This window comes from Dasypus novemcinctus, chromosome 30, assembly GCF_030445035.2.
Source record: "Dasypus novemcinctus isolate mDasNov1 chromosome 30, mDasNov1.1.hap2, whole genome shotgun sequence".
Lineage (NCBI taxonomy): Eukaryota > Metazoa > Chordata > Mammalia > Cingulata > Dasypodidae > Dasypus > Dasypus novemcinctus.
The window spans coordinates 46,012,716-46,028,778 of record NC_080702.1 but is presented as its reverse complement, the minus strand read 5'-3'; the positions used below and the strand labels follow the sequence as shown (position 1 = coordinate 46,028,778).

At 39.8% G+C, this 16,063-nt stretch overlaps 1 pseudogene; it reads right to left on the bottom strand.

The window, feature by feature from the left end:
* The window catches only part of LOC101444093 (vomeronasal type-2 receptor 116-like), a 75,661-nt pseudogene that overhangs the window by 6,374 nt on the left and 53,224 nt on the right, over positions 1 to 16,063 (bottom strand).

The window sequence follows — 16,063 nt, the reverse complement described above, 5'->3', positions numbered from 1 at the left end:
TCCTGCTGTCATGCAAGTGTTCAATGGAAGAGGACTAGGTATTTTATATTAAAAACTTTAGGTGGGCAGAATGTTGAGGGCCTTAGTAGCAAGAAGCATTGCCATTGATTAATAACTCCTTCCCTCCCTGCCATTGGCACCTTCCTGTTCATTACCATTTCTGCACAGGGATAGATTTACTTCATAGACAGTGAACAAGCAAGTCATCTCTTGCACTTTTCAAGAGACAACCCTAAACTTCCTGACTTGAGCATATGCTGCGTTCCAAAAATTTTATGATTATGACATGTTGTGAACTACACATGCTGTTCAATGGAAGAGGTATTACCTTCCAAGGGTAAACGACCAGTCCATCTCCATTTTCCACTGACTCCATTTGGACTTTTTGAAGAAGCATTTCATGAAAGCTCTGAGCCACAGCATACACTGCATTATAAACATTATAACTTCCTTCATTCATTTCCTTGTCAAATAGCCACCAAGGCAACAACTCCAAGGAAGCATTGGGAGGACAATTCTCCAGAGTGTTACAATCAGATTCATAAACCAAACAATCAAAAGAGAGGTACCACAATTTAGTGAGGTAAAAGTCTTCCGGGTATTTTGAAGGTTTAACTGTCTGGATGAAAGTTTTGAAACCAGGCATATAAGCAAGGTGGTGTGAAAAAATGAGGGCCCCACGGAATGAATCAAAAAAGTTTCTCTCACTGGTGGTAAAATCCCATTGTGAGGTTGTAACCCAAACTTTCCCTAAAACTAAGAGTCTCCATCTCCAAAAGCTCAATCCCATTAGGGAGTCGGAGTCACAGTAAATGACAGTCACATTCACTGATGATTCTCTGATGCGTAAATGATATTGCCAGTCTCTTGAGCTAATTGTCCTCTCAGTGACAGGGATCATTTCCAAAAAGGCTGCACAGACTCCATTTTTGTCCATCTCTGCTCTCAAGTCCCATAGAAACTTTACACCTCTCTTGCCTTCTGCGATGACCAGTCCCACCCAGTTCCAGCTGAAATGAAGCATCACTGAGACCATTGCAAGGGTCAAAGTTGTGTCCTTGGGAGCCATCTGATAAAGAGTTGACCACTTGCCATCATCACCCAGTTGTGGGTCATAGAGGCCAAAAGCAAGCTAAAGGTAGGAGTGAAAGAGCCAGTATGAGAAAGAAGATTGGTCAGAAGCACAAAATCAGCTCTGATGAAAATTAAGTAATGTATTATTTTTATTTATTTTATTTTTAATTAAATTGTCTTTTGCTTTTAAGATACATAGATCACACAGAGTGTTGCCTTAAAAAATATGAGGTTCCCACATACCCAACATCCCAATCCACCTCTACTCCTACATCAACATCTTTCATCAGTGTAGCACATTCATTGCATTTGGTGAATACATTTTGGAGTATTGCTGCACCACATGGATTAGAGTTTAAATTGTAGTTTACCCTCTCCTCCCATTACATTCAGTGTTTATGGTAGGATATTAATGTCCAGCATCTTTCCCTGCAATATAATTTTGGGCAACTCCAGTCCCCAAAATGCCTCTACATCCAATCTCTTTACCCCTCTCCCTGCCCTCAGCAACTATAGTACCCACTTTCTCCAGATCAATGCTACAGTTTCTTCCATCACTGGTAAGAATATTTCTTTAGTAGAAAACCAGTAAGTTCACTCTAATCCTTTTTACTCCTCCATCATGTGGACCCTGGATTGGTGATGTCCACTCCACTTCTATATCAAGAGTGCACTCAGATCCCACATGGTTGATGGATGTGATTCTCCTACTTTGAGTTGTAGACACTCTCAGTTCCTAGTTGTGGTGGTTGACCAACTTCAACCTCCCTGTTAGCTGACCTAGATAAGAAGACAGAACCACAGGTACTGGTGCTCCAGAGGGCTACAGAGACACACAGGTCTATGGTCATGGAAGCTGACACTGGAGTTCAGTGCCTTGTCCGTGGATATTATTTTGGAATTTGTTTTCCTCAGTATGATGGAGGTGGACTCAGATGTGACCTTTCTACACATGCCTCTTCTGTCACTTGTACTGGAACTGTGGTTGGCACTGGGGTTTATGTATATTCAGGAGACTTGAACCTCAAGAATGACCAAATTGCAGCTGGGCCCTGAGCCTCAGCAGAGTTGTAAATCCTACTCACTTGATCATTAAACAATGTTTTAAACAGGAAAAAGGGAAGATTTGCTCTTCTTACTTTCTAATCATCTCCCAATCTCTGAGACCATAATGGAAACTAACTGATCAGTTTCAAGGGTCTAGGAAACTCCTTTGGCTTTTACTCACTTGGTTTCTCATATGTTCTAGAAAATGACATGTGAACATCCCACCATGTCTCTGTGTACTGGCTGTAACCTTTGAGACATGAGTAAACACAATTCCTTCATTTGACCTTTTCTTTCAAGGTCCCTGAAATTAGCAAAGGAAATATTAATTTATCCCTCCTTCCATGTGATGAGGTTCACCTGTGGGATTTTGTAGAGTTCCAGCAGTGTCCCAATCTCGGCAGAAACTGCCCATGTTGTTCCTGTAAGGGCTGCTACAGACTTGCTCTCTTTCCTACAGGTGTAATTAGGAATGTCCTTGCCCAGCCCTGATTGCCAAATGATGGGATTCTCCAATGTCCTCTGTTCACTGTGTAATGAATTGTACAGATCAAATCCCAAAGTAATGTTGGGTAAAACATGGGGATTCCTGTTGATCTCTTCAATAGCAAAAACCAAGGCCAGAACATACTGGTAGATCTTGGTCTGAAACCTGTATGGAATGCAAAGTTATATTTAGGCAGAAGAATCAAATCATGATTATATTCAAATTCAATAAAATGACCAAATTAAGGATGAAAGCACAAGTGGACTCATTCTAGATTAGCTTTTCTGAAGCCGTGGAATATCACCAATCCTAAAAGAGCTAAGAGGTACTTGAATGCTATGATTGAATTCTGCATTTTTGGAGGAAGATGATACTGTTTACAAAGGAATGTGTAGTGAATGAAAAAATTCATAAAGAATTTTTAATTTATTCTTTATATCAGGAAACAAGAATTATTTTTTCACATTAACACATTATTAAATGGTTTATATAATAGCAGGATTATTGTCATGAGTTTAGAGTAATTCTAACTGAAGGGTATATCTCTTCAAAACTGCAGTGCCACAGCATAAGCAGAATTGGATGAGAGAGGCAGAGGGGCATAACATCTGTTTGGTGAGAAGTGTCCACAAGAAGACTGATAATCAATTAGCCTTAGGTTCTACCCCATCAAGTTGTGGATCTGCCCTCTTCCAATGGTGACATACTGGGATGAATGTCAGAGCACAGAATAGGAAGAATCATGCAAGGCAGGAATGTTTGGGACATGAAAACTGATGAAGTGCAAGGTGATCCCTACCTATACCTAACAGGACTGGAAACACTGTAGTTTACTAAAGGGAAAGGTGTCATGATGCCTAGAAATTCTCTTAACCATTTCTTAATCAAAATATTACAATCCTAATAATACTAACAATTAATCCAAGATCTTCCTTTGTACTCCCTTCATATGACCCTTACTCTTTTCATCTTTATTGTTGATTTGTGCACAGTTCCACTTCCTTTAATAATTAGTCATTTTGCAGGACAAATGAAGTTTCTTTCATTTTTTTTTACCTGGCAACTGAATTTCCAAGAAGAACAAAAGCCTCCTGCATCCATTTCAAACATTCTTTTTCGCAGGCTTGATTAACACACTAGTAGCTATCGCTTGCTGTACATTTCAACAGTTGGACATAGGGTTTCACATGTACTCAATCAATCAAACTTGTTAAATTTTTCAAATATAATTTAGATTTAGTAGATACATGTTGTCATTTGAGAGAGAAATATTGAAATTACTCAGTATGATGCCTTGTTTATAACTTGTTTCATTGTTTTTTGAGGATATTATATATTCATATGTTTATAATAATTCTATTCCTTTGGGAAGATTTGAACCTTTTATTATAAGGAATATACAACTCAATTCCTAAGGAAGCATTCTATCCTCATCCATATATAAATATTCTTACCTCTGGTTAATTATGGTTATTACTGTTAGCAATCTAGGGTATCTTTATAGCTAATTACACAATTGGCTTTCAAATTTTCATTTTTCTTTAAATGTGTCTTATAAACACATTTTACAAGGAAGTGGGATGGTATAGTCTCTATGGAAAAAATTGAATTACCTAGTAGGAATCTCTTCCACAATATAGAAAAAGAAGGCGCACCATAGCTGTGACAAACAACAAGCAGAAAATAATATGAAATAATCTTTAAAAATACTATTAGTGAATTAGATAATAGTTTACTCAGTCTTCACTTTCCTGCAATGATAAAAAAGTGCACACTCAAAGAAGTAGATGAAGCATTAAAGAACATTGAGCATCTAACTGAACATATTATTTATGAGAAGAGTATTTTCTTAATATGATTAAATACCAAAACAAAAATGCACTCAAATTGAGAATTTAGACTTTTCTTAATGCAAAGATAGTGAATCAAAATTGGAGGTGGCTGAAGGTCAGGCATACAAGGATCACCCCCACACAGGGGCTGATCTGCACAGTCTAATACTGTCCCCATTCAGGATCTGAATGAGCCACAACCATTATCCAAGTTTGCTGATGCAGAATATCATATGCATCATGTATCGTTGGATGCTCTGTGCTTGAAGAATCCCTGAGCAAAAAGCATTACCTTTAAAATCAAGGGTAGGACGAGGTCTGTTAATTTCAGTATTGCTTTGTACCTTACTGGCATTGATAGACTATTAAAAATGAAATAAAATAACAGGCAAAAAAGAATGGAAAAAAAGGAGCAAACCATAATCTTGCTGGAAGCATGAGGTTCACATGGGAAACGCAAGAGAAAATGTGAAAAGTATTTGTTTTTGATAAGGAAGTAGTCAATCATATATAGAAAATTCTTAACATTTAAATATTAATATCAATAATTCATTTAAATTTATGGGAAATAGATATGATAGCAATAGATTAATAATATATTCTTAATATTAATTATGGTATAATATTGGGCAATTTCATTTATATATTTTAATACAAGTAATAATTAATATAATTAATAATTGATACCATTAAGACATTTTAATAATAAATTCACTGTAAATTTACCTGTAATTCAATTTGTCTGTTACCTGTGAACAAGACCACAAAGCTCTACTGAGGAATGTAAATGCATAACAAACAGGGAAGTGGGTCTAATTCAGTGGTTGAGCACGGGCTTTCCATGTAAGAGGTCTCCCACACTCAATCCCTGGTACATCCCCCAAAATATTATACCTATATCAGTAGTCTACAAACGTTCTATAAATTTTAGTAGTATTATTATTGAATTAATGAAAGTGTTCTAATAATGATAGAAGAAATGAATGTAGAAATATGTGATAATACCAAATATCATTGATTGTACATTTTTGATGAATTGTATGCTTTATGAATATGCATCAACAAAATTGATTGTTAAAAAAAAAAGTTAGCACAATTACTAGATTACCAGTTACCAGGGTCCACAGGATGAGGTGAAGGAAAAGGGGAAATTATTTTTTAGTGTTTATGGATATTTTTGTAGAGATGATGAACACATTTGGGTAATGGATGTTGGTAATGGCAGCTCAATAATGTGAATAACATTTGGAAAATTTGCGTGGTATGTATGTTACTATAAAATATTTTTAAAAATCATTGAGACATTTATAAGGCTAATGTTAATACAGCTTGAGGTTTCTGGAAATATGGTAAGTTCAGGAAATTATTGAAATAGTTGAGAACACTAGGGGGAGAATATAACAGAAAAACCAATAATTGCAATATTTAGTTAGGCACAATATTTTAAACAGAATGAGAATGGCATTGGAAGATATGCGTATATCAACAGGAAAGAACAGAAAATGGAGACCAATCTGTGTTTAAGTGACTGGTTCATGCTTTATCAAGCTTGTCTTGCAAAAAAGGACAGCAATAATGAACTGTTTGATTAGTGATGAAAGCAAATAATTTTGGAATATAAAATTGAGGTAATCTACTACATACTTGAGGAATCTTTCCAATTCTCAGAGGAAACACAAGTAGTAGAATAAGCACATCTTTTTATCAACCTGAAGTGCGGCGGCTTGCTCGGTCGGTAGAGGTGGGGTCTGGCTGCGAACGAGGGGTCGGTCCAGCTCTGGACGAGGGGTCGGTCCCACTTGGGACGAGGGATCGGTCCCACTGGGGACGAGGGGTCGGTCCGGCAGCAGACGAGGGATTGGTCTCACAAGGGGTTGCGCGGTTCGGCTGACGGGGTCGCCCAGCGAAGCCGGTGACGAAGGGGTCGCCCGGAGAAGCAGGCGACGAACTGGGGACAAGGGAGGCCAGGCCCTTGTCGGGGGCTCTCACGACTGGAGGGTGCACGGCAGAAGAACTACCTCCGAGACGAGGTAAACACGCAAGTCCACTTTATTGAGGGAGAGGCAACAGTTTTATAGGGGCTGGGGAAGGCTGATTGGTCAAAGCCATGCCCTGTTCTGATTGGTTGCCTGCGAAAGGTCAGTGGGCGGTACTGGACGGGGGAGGGGTGGTGGTTAGGGATTGGCTGTCGCTGTTGTTGGGGGAAGGGGCAGGGTTTAGGGATTGGTGGCTGCTGTTGCTGGGGTAGAGGGCAGACTTGAGTTTCCCACCCACGCCTGCCTTTTGCTGCTGTCGGGGGAAGGGAAAAGGGCAGACTGGATTTTTCCGCCCACGCCTGGCTGTTGCTGCTGTCGGGGGAGGGGAAAAGGGCAGACTGGAATATTCTGCCCTGCGCCTGCGCAGGGAGAAAGAAGAAGAAGGGTGCTGCCCCACAGGCATCGTGTGGCGCCATCCGGGAGGAGGGGCCGCCGCGGAAGCATGGCTGCTGAGAAGGGGAGACCCGAGGGCACTCTGCGCCCATGCCGAGCTTCCTTCAGGGGTGGCGGTGAGTCCGACCAGCCACCCTATTATGGGGGCAGCAGAATTAGGCCTACCATGGCCGCTCCCCCGCCAGGCCGGCAAACCACACTTCACCCCGAGGGGTGACCGCACTGAAGATTAGGGAGACATGGCCAAAAAGGTACACAAAATAGAAGAAAATATACCTGAATTTTACTTTAACTGAAATTTCATGGTTTTTTTTTATTTAAAAATATGTTACAGAAAAATATTTAAAGCTAGCAACAACATGATGAAATGAATTTTTAATGAAAATGTTCTTGTTAATTCCACTAACAACAATATTCTTAAAAAGTGAAAAGCCCTAGATGTGAATAAAAAAATGTCCAAAGCCCTGAAAGGCAAATCGCCACACCCTGAGGTGGTTTGGGTGGATAGCAGAGTGTAAGAAGAAAAGCAGTTAGTGCCTCCTCTTCTGTCAGACATTACACCACTCTTCCTCTCGGCCTTATAGGATTCTTAAAACAAGCTGGGACAGATGAGAAAATCTGGCCTTCTACCCCAGGAAAGTCAGCTCGAAATGTCCCTGAATGAGCCAAGCTCTACTCCTGCATTAAAAGGCAGCAACCAGCAGCATCCTTCAGAATGAGGTGTGTGCATCAGTCATGGATGACAATGGGACAAATATATTTTGGAAAATTAAAGAGAGAAAATAAGCAGGGAAGCATTGGAGGAGTATTAAAAATGGAAGATAAGCAGACAAATATCCAGAAATGGAAAGAAAGGAAATTTAGTTGCAAACTCCTTCGAAGAAGACAGAGGTCCCAAATCCCTCACCCTTCCATCCCATGTCCCAATTTTGCTCAGCTGCATGCAAATCATGTTTCTGGCACTTTCAAAAAAGAGTTAACCCATCATTTTACTGAGTAAAATCACCTCTTCTCACATGAGCAGAAACTATCTGCTGGAATCTCCTGAATTTTTTTATCAATTTTTTTGAAACGTGATTCGTTGAAGTTTCACTTCATCAATTCATTAATTACACCATCAGATATAGAACTGACAGTCACAGAAATCTAATAACAGAGGTAGTTTAAATACCCACATGAATTAGAATCAAGCTGGAGTTGAAAATATCTCACAAATTATTCATCTCTTTTACCTGGTCAGGCAGGCTGTTCAAGGAGGCATGAATGCAGCATGAGAGGTGATGATACGGAGATATTTCAAACAGTAGCCAGATGCCTACGGAAAGAAGTCTGTCCATTCATGGGGGACACAGATACCTGGGGCATCTTGGTAAGAATATTAGTGACTATCCTCATGGGGAAAGAATAATTAGCAAACCCTTGTTTGAGGAACATTTTCCTGTAACCTTTTAGCAAAGCTCTAATGCCAATGGATAGGTTTTCCAAGACATGTCACTTGATCCACTGCTTGTGGCAGCAGAGTCAGGAGGAAAGTCAAGGGAGTGGAGCTTTTTGGAGAGGGCTGTCTCACTTGGATTCCAGCACTGGAAAAGGGAAAGTCATGGAAACTAAAAGGAAGAAAAATAGAATATTCTCATTCCCCTTTGAAAGAAAAAAATAATAGTGGGAAGAAACAACATAAATTACTCACATTCTGGGATGTGGGTAGCAGGTGGGAATGGGAGGACAGGTAATGTGGAAAATGTTGATAGAGCCATCGACAAATTGCCTAGGCAGCATTCAACCTAATAACAGTGCAGAAAATGAATGAAAAAGCACTTACTGCTTCAAATAGTCTTCCTTGGTAGGCTGGGAGATCCCATCATTTGTTAGAAATGTGTAAAGGGGTAAACAAACACCTATAATCAGATCTCCATCCTTAAATACACTGGGTTTCATTCTGTGGAAGCAGGTAGGATCAGTTTATCGCCATGCAGAGAGGGGAAGCTGCAGGAGCAGGAAAATAAAAATCAAAGGGTACATCGCAGAAGTGTCTCCATGAATCACAGCCAAAGCTTTACATGTGTGCAAAGTATTTATCAGGCAGAGCTGAAATATAACCTGTAGCCACAAACAGATATAGATATAGATATATAGATAAATAGATATATAGATATACCTATATATATGTGCGTGTGTGTGTTTGTGCAGGATATTATTATGACCTGGAATGGGGAATCTGATTTCTCCAATGACGTCTTTTTGCTAAGCTTTTCATATCCTCAAAGACAATAGGGGCAAATGAACATATTTTGCCCTTAGGCTCTGCATCTGTGGTCCTGTGCCCAGGTGAAAACCAATGGTTGAAAACATGTTTGGATTATCCTCTTCACCCATCGGTGCTATGATTTCATCAAGTTCATACACAGTAAGGCTCCAGGGACCACCTCCTCTCCAGGAAGTTTTAGCCTAAAACTTGTCAGAGCAGCAGGTGTAGTCAATGAACTAGTGTCCATCACATCAGAAGAATGCTGTGTCACGAAGGACTTATGCTGGTCAAGTTTTAGGAAGAGCATCCTAGGATCATGGACTCCAGAGTCCATAGAGATGGGCATCCTAAAACACATAGGTCCCAGTGTAGCCACACAACATATACTACATGGCAGACCCAAGTCTGCATGCCTTTCATTTGATCAGAGTCACCCACATGGCAATGTGTCTGTGCCTGGATAAGAAACAGTCATGCTAAAATCAAAACTTACAAATCAGGTCCTTAAGAACAATGTAGGAAAAAAATGTGCATCATGAATTACTAAAATTGACACATGTATTTACACCTCAGATAATGGTAAATTCCTTTCAAAATTTGAGGATATATATGGATGAATATTATGACAAAGATTAATGGGATGTTTGTGGTCCAAGGGTTCAAATTTGGCAGAAAGAGCTATCAAAATGTAAATGCAGTCATATCCAGGTGGCCCTTCCCTGGTAATATTGAGGAAAAATATCTCCTTTTCCAATACATGATGGACTAAAGAAGACTACCATGTAATAGATTTTTTCTCTTCTTAATTCCTGGCTTTGAAACAGAAATTTCAATGCTTCTACTTGTCCAAGAACTTGTTGCTTGGTTCTAGATATGATAAGTAGGCTAATGTGGAATAGTGTGGGGTCAGGAATTGAGACTCCAACTTTTGACGTGGGACTGTGGAAAATGTTTATGAATGTAGAGCAATGCATTTGCTCAGAAAGGTCATAAGTCTAGAATATGAGAGGAAGATGAAAGCTTTGAAAGTCTGAATCAGGCATAAATAGAGTTTTCAGAGTGTGAGCTTGCAGATTTTTACTTTATTTTTAAAGAAATTTTAGATTATAGAAATGTTAGAGCAAAAACATAGGGGATATCAATGACTCTTCTACATCCCTCATTCCTATTTTCCCCTATGAATAACATCTTTCATTAGTGTGGAACACTTTTGTTAATTGGTGAATATATATTGAAGTATTGCTACAAATCATAGGCTATAGTTTACGTTATGGTTTACACTTTGCACTGTGCAATTTTATGAGTTTTGTCATTTATAATGGCTTGTGTCTGTCATTGCAAATTCATGCAGAACAATTCCAATGTCCCCAAAATGACCAATGTTGCACCTATTTTTGCCCCTCCCTCCCTTCAGAAACTCTGGTGACAACTCCCTTTAGATCAGTGCTACAAGATGTTCTTAATAGGGGAAAATGTGAGAGAGGGAGGGGTTGGAAGAAATGGGAATTTCCTATATTTTCAAAGAGACTTTTCTGTAACCTAAAAGTTCATTGAAAATAAAGTGAAAAAAATAAGACACCGGGGGAACATACAGAACAAAGTATAAACATACATAAAAGATAACAGTATATTGTGTTTATAAAACAGTTTTACAAAACATAAATACAAATATAATAGAGAGAATAAAAAAGAAGAGCAGCAGTGTATGACGGGAAGCATAGAGAGATCGTGATGGCATAATTTTGCTTTTTCTTTTTTCTTATTATTGGAATAATGAGAATGCTCTAAGAATGAATGAAGTAATGAATGCACAAATATGTGACTACATCAAATACCATTGATTGTACACTTTGGATGAATTTATGTTTTATTAATACATGACAATAAAATTGATTTGTTAAAAAAATAACAGTTCACAGAGGACTGAGCTTGTAATTTTAAAAACTATACTTGAATATTTATGAAAATCCTACTTCTGTGTTAAAGGTTCATTAGAGTACATTGATGCACACAGGAGTGAATCCTGAATGGAGAGAGGAAAAGTTTTAATACTTAATATAGCATATTATGCAGTGCACATGAGGAAAATTATTAATAGTAAAGTTAGTTTGGCAGACAACAAATGGGAAATTAATTCACTCAGGAAAAATACAACTAATGTGAATTTAAACATGAATATAAATGAAATGTAAGTAAGCTCCTCAAGGAGGCATGTGATAGAGGTGTATGCCTTTTATTTCATATGATTTGTTTCTTTTCACACATAACATTCTTTGCTTCTTTGAGATATGATTGGGGACATTTATGGTACTTGGAGTTGTCCTAAATGATATTGCATGGGAAGGTGCTGGTCATTATGCACCCTGCCATAGCCCACTAATTGGACTGGGAGAGAGTGTAAACCACAACGTAAACTATTATCCATGCAATGCAGCAATGCTACAAAATGAATTCACCAAATGCAATGAATGTGCCAAAATGATGAAAGAGGTTGTTGATGTGGGAGGAGAAAGTTAGGCTGGGGTGTGTGTTATATGAGAACATTATATACTTCTTTCCCTTTTTTATTTATTTTTAATTTTTAATGTTAAATTAAAAAATATAAGTGGTCCCCATATACCCTCACCCACCCACCCCAATCCTCTGACTTCAACAACCCCCTCAACCACAGAGGCACACTCATTGCACTTTGCAAACGCACCCTGGAGCACCACCACACCACATGGATAACAATCCACATTATGGTTTACACTCTCCCACAGTCTACACAGTGTATTGTAGGAGGATGTATAATGTCCAGCATCAGTCCCTGCAACATCATTCAGGGCAGCTAGAAGTCCTGAAAATGCCCCACATCACATCACTTCTTCCCTCAACCTGCCCCCTCAACTACCATGGCCACTTTCTCCATATCAGTGCTACAATTTCTTCCATTACTAGTCACAATATTTCCATAGTAGAATATCATTAGGTCCACTCTAATCTATATTTTATTCCTCAATCCTGTGGACCCTGTGATGGTGATGTCCACTCTACCTCTGTATCAAGAAGGCCTTAGATTCCACATGGATGCTGCATGCATTTCTCCTGCTTGCAGTTGTAGGCACTCTCAGTTCCCTTGTTTGGTGGTTGACCACCTTCACCTCCCTGTTAACTGGCCTGTGTAAGTCCAATGAAGCAGAGGGTAGGAGTTGCAAGACTCTGAATTTACAGAGGCTCAGGGCCCAGCTGGCACAGGACACTCCAGACGTTCAGGTCTCCTGAGGATAAACCAACCTTAGCGTGAACTACCGGTTAAGTAAAAGTGACAGAAGAGGCATGTATAGAAAGGCAACATTTCTTTGTGTTGTATGTTTAATCAAAAAATACAATTAAAAATAATTTAAAAAGGCATATACAATTCATGAACAGATAGATATGATAAAGAAAAATTAGAGAACATGAAAATAATGAATATTCTAGTCAAAATAAATTATCAAATTAAAATATGAAGAACAAAATCTTTACCTGAGCTGAACATACTCATTAGAAGTTTGACAATTGAGACTTAGTTCTGTGGAAATTATCAAGACCTCACAAGAGAGTATTAAAGAGATGAAAATTTTTAAGAAAATAAGACTTACAGATTTTCTCTAGAGTAATTCCAGCACTAAAAATGTTTGAGACAGAAGCAGAGTGAATAACTGAAAATCCAAATTTGAAGAAATTATGTAGGAGAAATTTCCAAAACATAGGATAGATTTTTTCTCCATTTAAAAGATAGCCAATATGTGATAGGTTGAGCCAATAAAAATCAAGCCACCCATAAATATGTTGTGGTGGATTTGCAGACTATTAAGGATTTATTAGTTTCTCCAGGAACCACAAAGATCAGATTACAGACAAAGTGCCAAAGTATAACACAATAAAACAAACAAGAATATATTAGCATTGAATTCAGGATTTATTGACTTTCCAGAAACACTTGTGAAGGTACTGTAGAAGAAAATTATCATGTGATGCTGCTCCTCTTAGTTGTTAGAAGTGTCACATTCCTGGGCTTTGTCACTTTTCTGGCACTAATCCTTTTCATTTCTTGAAATGGGGGTCAATGCATCATCCTATTTTGCTTTGCCTTAATTCTTGTTCCTTTCCCTCCCCTAGCAGCTAGACCACACATATGCTGCTTCAAAATAGTTTGTTTTTGCCGTCTATTTGAGATAAAACCCTGAAGTAGCTGCCAAACACAAGCCAGTTTTCCTCTACACAAGACTTCCAATAATTCAGATCACTTCTCTTTCATTTTACCTTTTCTACTAGGGTCTGTGATCATTCTGCTTTAAACCACACATGGATACCAAATGAAGGTCATGACTTAATGACTTACAGAGGAAATACATGCCTCCTAGGCCAGCATTAAAAGACCTTCAAATCTGATCCAGCCTAGTGACTCTTTTCCTCTGCATGAACCCAAGTCTTAATAAAAATGGTGTCTCTACCCCTGGTACTTAAGCCAGTTCTTGAGTCAAACCTGGGCCTCAATTCATACACTCAACCTCACATTAATATAGCCTGTGCATAAATTCAAACTTATTCTATATCCAAGCATGCCTAGTTCACTGGAAAGCCAACTGAAAAGAATAAACTCTAGAGGTTTTGGATATTCATGGAGGTGTTAATTAAAGATTAACTGGAATGTGGAAATTTCATGCTAAAAGCTTACCTGGAATGTGGAGAATATGTTTTAATTGAAGTTCACCTGGAGGATATAATCTATATGATACTCAGATAAAACACTTGAAGAAACTAACAAAAATTCCTTTTGCATATAAGCACCATTTGACTCCCCACTCCTACATCCTCTGTATAAAAAGAACCCAAAATTCTTATTCAGGGCTCAGTTTTTATTAGGACAAGTGTATTCCAAGTTTGGCAAGTTGTAACACATCTTTCTTCCCAGAAATCTTGCCTCCTGGCCTTCAACATCATGTGCACCCAACTTCTCTCTGCTACAGCATCTCTGGGGGCTCATCTTGGATACACTGAGAAGGTCAGAGGCAGCAACAGTTGATTGGCTCCAGGACATCTCTGAGGAGCCTGGGAGAGCCCAGGTGAACCCTGCCCTGGATGTCCCTGAACTCTCCCTTAGTTTCAAAAGAGGTTGTGGACTCGACAAGAGTCCTCCTGGAGAACTGAGAGACACTGGAAAGTTTAAGGGACCTTGAGAATGAAGCAAAGAGTTCTGCACACCAGAAATGTAAGACACCCAGGGGCAAAACCCAGGAAAAGCATCATTCTAAAAAAATAGGACAGGAGTCTGATCAGCTCTCAAGAGGAGACCCCAGTACTCCTTAGGAAAAGAGAGGAAACGGTCTTCTCTAGGTCCAAGAAAAGAAAGGGATGGTTGTGTGTGTGTGATTGTGGAGGCTGAGTGAGATGCAGAAACACATTTCTGCAGGGCCATCACAGAGTGCTGATTCATGGTTCCGTGATGACCTCATCTAGTCAAGGGTGGTTTGGATGGCCTCCCTGCAAGGGGACCCTCTTCAGAGTTGGGGGTTTATACCGACCTGCTAAGGCTAAGAGGTGTCGTAAGCTCCTGCAAGGGAGGTGGCTGGAACTGGAAATGGATGAAGCTTTAGGCTGAGTGAGTGTTGTGCAGTATTGGCACAGGGTTGAAACATGGGAAACACACAAAGAAGGACCACATTAGGTTGTATGCTAAAAGACTTTCCCCTAGTATCCCATAGAGAAGTATTTATCATAAAGTTCCAGCCAGGAAAGCTTAAAATACTTTCTGAATTATAATGGCCAACTTTTGGCATGGGCTGGCTCTAGGAGGGCACTTTTGATCCCCAGAAGATCTATAAAGTTCACAACACAGTGACCAGAAAACGAGTGCACCCTGACCGGTTCCCCTACTTTGATGCCTGGCAAGATATTATAAGTCAAAATCCACTCTGGTTAGGGAAGGTACAATTAATACAAAAACCCAGAAGAGCTGTGCCAGGAACCAAGCCAAAAAAGCACTGTGCAAAGTTTCCTAATACAAAAACCCAGAAGAGTTGTCCCAGGAACCAAGCCAAAAAAGCACTGTGCAAAGTTTCCAGAGGAAGTGCGCCCCAAATCCAGTGCCAACCCACCCATTCTAGAAGGGCCAAATGAAAATTACCTCCTGCCACCCTATGCAATTGCTCCTACATGGGCTATGATAAGGAATGAGATGAGCCAATTTCCCTAAGTAGCGCTCTCGTGTTGTCATCTGTGCTCAGAAGTGCACCACCCACACCATTCCCACAGCTGCCTTTATCGCCATCCACACCAGGGAATGCACCTACACCATCCCCACAGCTGCCTTTATTGCAATCTGCATCAGGAAGTGCACCCACTCCATCCTGACAGCTGTCATTGTCATGATCTGCACTGAGAAATGCAGCACAGCTGCCCACACAGACATTTGCCCCTGGCATCCCAGTGCTGACCATCAATCAGGAAGGAGTCCCTGAAAAACAACAACTCAGATCATGGGGTGCCTCAGAGGAAGGGGGAGCAGGGAGAAGGTCATCCCTACTCCGTGAAGCCCAACCTCAAGTTTATTATGATGCAGATGGCCAGATTCAAGGGGGAAACCATGCATATGTGTACCAGCTCTGGACTACAATGGACTAATTTAACTGGAAAAGCCATACCCCACCATACTTGGAGAAGCCTCAGTTCAGGCCTGACCTCTTCCAGTCCATCAAACCCACCTGTGCTGATTGTAAACAACTCATTATGACCTTACTTAACTTTGAACAAAGAATGTGGGTCACACAAGGGGCTATAACCTGCCTCACAGAGCACCCACCTGAGGGAACCTTGGACAGTGACCAAAATGCCCACACCCAGTTCCCAGTCAAGGACCACCAATGGGATCCCAATCACACGACTGGCCTCAACTGACTAGAAACTTTCCATAGGATCATAG